This window comes from Neophocaena asiaeorientalis, unplaced genomic scaffold (genome assembly GCF_003031525.2).
Source record: "Neophocaena asiaeorientalis asiaeorientalis breed wild unplaced genomic scaffold, Neophocaena_asiaeorientalis_V1.1 scaffold449, whole genome shotgun sequence".
Classification (NCBI taxonomy): Eukaryota; Metazoa; Chordata; class Mammalia; order Artiodactyla; family Phocoenidae; genus Neophocaena; species Neophocaena asiaeorientalis.
The window spans coordinates 2,773,989-2,781,431 of record NW_020175027.1 but is presented as its reverse complement, the minus strand read 5'-3'; the positions used below and the strand labels follow the sequence as shown (position 1 = coordinate 2,781,431).

Below are 7,443 nucleotides of genomic sequence, written 5' to 3'. Positions count from 1 at the left end.
TAGAAAATATTAATAAAAACTAAGAGCTCATTCTTTGAAAAGATAAACAAAATCAATAAGCTGTTAGCTCTTTCATCAAGGAAAAAAAAAAAGAACCCAAGTCAATAGAATCAGAAATGAAAACAGAGGATTTACAATCAACACCATAGAAATACAAAGGATCATAAGAGATTACTATGAACAATTATATGCCAATAAAATGGACAACCGAGAAGTGTACAGTCTCCCAAGATTGAATCGGGAAGAAATAGAAAATATGAACAGACCAATTACCAGTAATGAAATTGAATCAGCAATTTAAAAAAATTCCAACAAACAAAAGTCCAGGGCCAGATGTTTTCACAGCTGAATTCTACCAAACATTTAGAGAAGAGTTAACATCTGTCCTCCCAAGCTATTTCAAAAAATTGAAGAGGAAGCAACACTCCTGAACTCATTCTGTGAGGCCAGCATCACCCTGATACCAATACCAGACAAAGATATCACAAAAAAGAAAATTACAGGCCAATATCACTGATAAACATAGATGCAAAAATCCTCAACAAAATATCAGCAAGCCAAATATTAGCAAACCAAACCAAATTCAACAATATATTAAAAGGATTATACACCATGATCAAGTGGGATTTATCCCAGGATGGTTCAAGATCTGCAAATCAATCAATATGATACACTACATTAACAAACTGAAGAATAAACATCATATGATTATCTCAATAGATGCAGAAAAAGCTTTTGACTAAATTCAACATCCATTTATGATAAAAACTCTCCAGAAAGTGGATATAAAGGGAATCTACCTCAACATAATAAAAGCCATATATGACAAACCCACAGCTAACATCATACACGTGGTGAAAAGCTGAAAGCATTTCCTCTAAGATTGGGAACAAGAGAAGGATGCCCATTCTCACCACTTTTATTTAACATAGTATTGGAAGTTCTAGCCACATAAATCAGATAGGAAAAAGAAATAAAAGGAAGCCAAATTGGAAAGGAAGAAGTAAAACTGTCACTATTTTCAGATGACATGGTACTATACATAGAAAATCCTAAAGGCACCACCAGAAAACTACTAAAGCTCATCAATGAATTTGGTAACGTTTCAGGATACAAGATTAATATACAGAAATCTGTTGCAATTCTATATGTGAACAGCAAACTATCAGAAAGAGAAATTAAGGAAAACAATCCCATTTACCATCACATCAAAAAGAATAAAATACCTAGGAATAAACCTACCTAAGTAGGTAAAAGACCTGTACTTGATAAGACACTGATGAAAGAAATTGAATATGACACAGATGGAAAGACACACTGTGTTCATGGATTGGATTTTTTTTTTTGGCTGTGCCACACAGCATGCAGGATCTTAGTTCCCCAACCAGGAATCGAACCCATGCCCTCTGCAGTGGAAGCACAGAGTCCTAACCACTGGATCTCCAGGGAATTCCCTGGAAGAATACTGTTAAAAGGACCATACTACCCAAGGCAATATATAAATTCAATGCAATCCCTACCAAAATACCAATGGTATTTGTCACACAACTAGAACAAAAACTTCTAAAATTTGTATGGAAACACAAAAATACAAACACAAAATAGCCAAAATAATCTTGAGAAAGAACAAAGCTGGAGGAATCATGCTCCCTGACTACAGACTATACTACAAAGCTACAGTAATCAAAACAGTATGGTACTGGCATATAAAAACAGACATATAGATCAATGGAACCAAAAAGAGAGCCCAGAAATGAACTCACTCTTTTCTTTTTAAGATTTTTTAAAAAATAAACAGATTTATTTATTTATTTATGGCTGTGTTGGGTCTTCGTTGCTGTGCGTGGGCTCTCTCTAGTTGCGGTGAGCGGGGGCTACTCTTCATTGCAGTGTGCAGGCTTCTCATTGCAGTGGCTTCTCTTGTTGCAGAGCATGGGCTCTATCTAGGTGCATGGGCTTCAGTAGTTGTGGCATGCAGGCTCAGTAGTTGTGGCACACAGGCTTAGCTGCTCCACGGCATGTGGGATCTTCCTGGACCAGGGCTCGAACCCACGTCCCCTGCATTGGCAGGCGGATTCTTTTTTTGTTGTTTTTTTGTTTTTTTTGCGTTATGCGGGCCTCTCACTGTTGTGGCCTCTCCCGTTGCGGAGCACAGGCTCCGGACGCACAGGCTCAGCGGCCGTGGCTCACAGGCCCAGCCGCTTCGCGGCATGTGGGATTTTCCCGGGCTGGGGCACGAACCCATGTCCCCTGCATCGGCAGGCAGACTCTCAACCACTGCGCCACCAGGGAAGCCCAAGCATTAAGTGTTTTAGAAACATATTATACTTACAATATACATACAAAAAAGTGCACATATCTTAGGTGGACAATATGAATTTTTACAAACTACACATACCCATGTAATAAGCCCCTAGATAAAAAACTGAACATTAACACTGTTTTGAAATTTTTTATTCACTTTCAAGAGGAAAAAATTAATGTTCTATTCTGGATACTTGGTGGTATGCCATGTAACTTTAAAAGCAACATTCCCATATTGAACATCTTCTGGGACTTTCTATTTTTTTTTGTTTTGTTTTGTTTTCACATTTATTTATTTATTTATTCGTTTTGGTGCACAGGCTTCTCTCTAGTTGTGGCTCGCGGGCTCCAGAGCATGCGGGCTAGGTAGTAGTAGCATTTGTGCTCTCTAAATATGTTGCGCGGGCTCTAGAGTGCGCAGGCTTAGTTGCCCCACAGTATGTGGGATCTTAGTTCCCAGACCGGGGATCAAACCCACGTCCCCTGCATTGTAAGGCAGATGCTTAACAACTGGACCACCAGGGAAGTCCCCCGTCTGGGACTTTCAATATCACTTGTGGTAGACAAAATAATAGCTTCCTAATGATATCCGTGTCCTAATCCCCAGAACCTGTGAATATGTTTCCTTACATACCAAAAGAGTCTTTGCAGGTGTGATTGAATTAAGGATTCTAAGATGGGAAGATTATCCTGAACTATCTGAGTGGATCCAATGTAATAAATTATAAGGGTCTTTTTAAGTAAAAGAGGCAGGCAGGAGAGTCAGAGAAGGAGATGTGACAAGGGAAGCAGATGTCAGAAAGAGCATAAGGCAAGGAATGTGGGTAGCCTCTAGAAAATGGAAAAGGCAAGGGAGCAGATTCTCCCCTGCAGCCTAAGGAAGACAAAACTACTGACACCTTTGTTTTTTTTAATTGAGATATAATTGACATATAACATTATATTAGGTTCAGGTGTACAACACAAGGGTTTGACATATGTATATCTTATGAAATGATCACCACAATAAATCTAGTTAACATTGATCACCACACATAGTTATAAAATTTTTTTCTTGTGATGATATCTACACTGCTTCTTTGATTTTAGCCCCTCAAAACCCATTTCAGACTCCTAACCTCCAGAACTGGAAGATAATACAATTGTATTTTTAAGCCACTAAATTTTATGTAATTTGTTACAGCAGCAGTAGGAAACTAATACACCATCTGGAGTCTGGTGAATCTGTGTCCAGAATCATATATCTTATTGCCTATCTAATAGCTTCATGTGGCTATCTCATAGGCATCTCAAACCTAACATCACAAATTAAACCTTTATTTTTAAACTCCCCAAACCTGATCACTCCTTCAGCTTTTCTCATCTTGGTAAATGGCACCAATCACCCAACTACTAATGCCAGACATCTGGAAGTCAACCTTGTTTCCTTCGTTTTCTCTGTCATCGTCTCATACCCAATCTATAATGAAGTTGCAACAATTCTACTTCCAAACTAAATATCATATCGATCCACTTCAAATGAGTTTCACTGCCACCATTTTTTTTACAATTACTTTTATTTTATTCTCTTTAATATGGAATGTGTGCATATAATACAAAAGATATAAGTAGGAATTCAGTGAAAAGTCTATCTCCTCCCAGCCCTTCCAGATGCAATCAGTGGTACCAGGTTGTTTGTATGTGTATGTTTGTGTGTGTGTGTGTGTGTGTGTGTGTGTGTATCTTTCAGAGGCTTTTTTTTTTTCCACTGCTACCATTCTTGACTCTCACCCAATCCCTTCTCCACAGAACAGCCAAAGTGATATTTAAAAAAAGAAATCTCCTGGCACTTCCTTGCACGAAACGCCTTAATGTCTGTCCTTTTGTGGCTGATATGGTCTTTTGGTGGCTCCAAGCTAGCTGCAGGGGAACTAACAGTTCACAACTATTCTGCAAATTAAAGCATCATTAACTGAAATACATCAAGTGCAAAAGTTTGATTGGACTTGAAGTTCACTTTATAGCAAGAACCGTCAGTGAATTGTTAGGCTGTTTAAATAGTTTCGCCTGCGATAAATTCTTTAATGGTTGTAAAAAAAATATTTTAATGTTCTGTATCACCAATTCAAAGCTTCTTGTCAATGGTGACTAGGAATTCGAAACGATCATTAGAAAGTCTTCATCAGGAGCTCTGTGAGGCCTTTCCCGACAGTTTCTTGGCCACCTCTGTGCTTCTCCCTGGAGCAGGAAGGCCTGGGTGTTCCCTGCAGGGGAGGCCGAGGCTGAGCTCATTATAAGGATCAACTGGTCTCTGCCTTGCCTGAGTCATCATCAGCACTCCACTGAGCCCTCTAGCAGACACGGTTCTGGAGTGGCACAGCTTCACTCAGGACAGGGCTCTGGGTCGACCCCCAGACGACCGTATTGTTTTGGTCATGCCTATGAAATGACTGCTGGCTGGAAGGCGTTAAGAAATTGCACCTCGGGCCCAAGGCCAAAACAATTGCCTCGTGCGGCGCTCGGCTTCCGAACTTTCGCGTGGTAGGCAAACGAGCCCTTCAGGGGCGGGACACTGGCAGGCCGCCCGGGGCTGTGCCACGACCACGGAAGGCGCCACCCCGCCCCGGCCTCCTCGCACAGCCAATCGCAGAATTCGTCCCCGCTCACGTAAGGCACGTCGGCAGATTCGGGTGGGAACGCAGGGCGCGCGGGGTGTGCGGGGTTGGGGTCGAGGCGCGTCATCGCCCGCGGGGCCGAGTGGCGGAAGCCAAGGGGGCGGTCTCACGCCGGCCTGCTTTCCGGCGCGGCGCTCAGCTCTTGTCCACGAGGCCCGGCGGCGGTAGCGGCAGCGGCAGCGGCGACGCGGGAGGAACGGCGGATCGGCGCCTGGTGAGAACCGCGCGCCCGCCGGGGACTCGGGGGAGGCGGGCTCGGGGAGCGCAGCCTCCGGGCCCGCACCCCGAGGCCTCAGCTCCCCGGCTAGAGGCTCCGCACCCGGCCCGGGCCTGGCTCTTGTCTCCCGCGGGCCAGCACGCCAGGGCCGCTCTTTAGTTCCTATGTGGGCTCAGCCTTTGGCCCGTGGAGCCGACGGGTTGAGTGCGGATCCCGGGCGAATAACCGGGAGTGGGGGCGCGGGGTGTTAGAGGGAGGCCAGCTGCACTCCATCCCACCGGCTGTCCTGAAAGATAGCAAGCATCCCGTCACGGAGGTGTGCAGGAGAGGGCGGAGAGCTCCGTGACGGACAAGTGGCCCCGGGGTGTAAAGGGTTGGACTGAAAGATCATCTTGAGGGTCTGCGCCCCACCCTGACTGTATTCTGAGTCTGGGCTTTCTTGGAAACTTGATATGCGTTTATTTTCCCTCCAATCCGGAGCACACTTGTAAAATACGAAAAAGTTTTTTTTTTTTTTTGGAATTCTGATGGAGAAGAGGGGTGGGGTACAGCTTGGCATTTAGAGATAACTGGTTAACCCGATTGTGGGAGCTCAGGAAGAAGTCACACCAGATAGAGTTCTGAATTTCAGACCCTCCTGATTCCTGTGTCATCCCGTCTGCACTGAGGGAAGAGAGTGATACATCATATGTTCCCTTCATTTCCATGGTGCCTGGCAGGACCAGGCATAAGGAAGGTTCTCACTCATGGGTGTTTATGAAATGAACAGACCTAGGCAAACACTGGATATGGGCACTATCTTGAATGCTGATTTGGTGTTTGGTTCTGGTAATTGTTAACTGTGATTTGGGGCAAGTAAATTGGTTTTCACTGTACCTCATTGTGCCCATTTGTGAAATGGGGCTAATAAGATAGGGCTGTGAGGATGAAGTGAGTTAATGCTTGTAAAGCTCTTAACACAGTGCCTGGCAATTGTTTACTTTGATGGTTTCCTCTGCTCAGAGACTGCTTGAGCCAAGTGTTTGTCTTTTTCTATAGTTGAGTGGGACAACAGTATTTATTTTTCTGGACAGGGTCACTCACCTTTTGTCAGTATTAATAATGGTCAGTCTTGAGTTGAGAGAATGCAGGTTTCTCAGAGATTGCCAGTGAGATCAAGGTGAAGTTGTATTTTTCAGGTATTTTTCTGGTTTTAGTGGTTCTGGTTACTATTAGGGAATTGAGTGAAATGGATGTAAATGTCCAATCCATGTGCTTTCTGAGCTTTAGGCTTTAAGGACTGTGGACAGTGCAGCTTCAGTGTCCATTTAAAAGATTTCTTGTTTTTAATAAAATATTTCAAATATGCTGAAAAGGGGGCTTCCCTGGTGGCGCAGTGGTTGAGAGTCCGCCTGCCGATGCAGGGGACACAAGTTCATGCCCCGGTCCGGGAAGATCCCACATGCCGCGGAGCGGCTGGGCCCGTGAGCCATGGCCGCTGAGCCTGCGCGTCCGGAGCCTGTGCTCCGCAACGGGAGAGGCCACAACAGTGAGAGGCCCGTGTACCGCAAAAAAAAAAAAAAAAAAAAAAAAAAAAAAAGTGAAAAAAAGATCAAAAAAAAAAAAAAAAAAAAAAAAAAAAAAAAGATGCTGAAAAGGACAGAACAATACAACACTCTACCAATCATCAAGATTGAAGACATATTAACATGTTACCATGTTAGTTTCAGACCTCTACTTATGTTTTTTTAAAAATGTTTACATAGACAACAAAAACCCTTTAGGCCCTCTTTTCCTTTCCCTTCCCACCTCCTTCAGAGGTAACTACTTTCCTGAGTTGCTGTGTAATTTTATTACAGATCAATAAACAACATACAGTAATGTTTTACATATTTTAAATAATGGCCCTTTTTTTATCTAACTTTTTAGAATTTTCTGTTTTCCTCTAATGTTATGTTTTTGAGGTTTATCAGTATTGACACATTTAGACATAGTCCATTTGTTTTCATTGCTGCCTAGGATTCCATTGTGTAAAGAAACTAGTTTTATCTTGTTTTACATTGCACTTTATGCAACTTAAATCCTCCTATTATAGTTTAAGTCCATTATGTCACATTTATTCATTCCATACTGATCATGGAGACTCTGGTCACAGTTCTTAGTATAAAAATGGATCCTTGGGGTCTCCCCGGGGGGCTCCCCTGGTGGCGCAGTGGTTGAGAGTCCGCCTGCCGATGCAGGGGACGCAGGTTCGTGCCCCGGTCCGGGAAGATCCCACATGCCGCCGAG

At 43.3% G+C, this 7,443-nt stretch overlaps 1 protein-coding gene across 2 annotated transcripts in view; it reads left to right on the top strand.

Moving 5' to 3' along the window:
• Positions 1–4,730: 4,730 nt before the first annotated feature.
• Positions 4,731–7,443, top strand: part of GNE (glucosamine (UDP-N-acetyl)-2-epimerase/N-acetylmannosamine kinase) — a 41,049-nt gene continuing 38,336 nt past the window's right edge. The window contains exon 1 of one of the 2 annotated variants that reach the window (XM_024762976.1): positions 4,731–5,172. The gene's annotated coding sequence lies outside the window, so the exon portion shown is untranslated. The remainder of the gene's footprint in view (positions 5,173–7,443) is intronic. The other variant, XM_024762977.1, reaches the window with a different exon arrangement.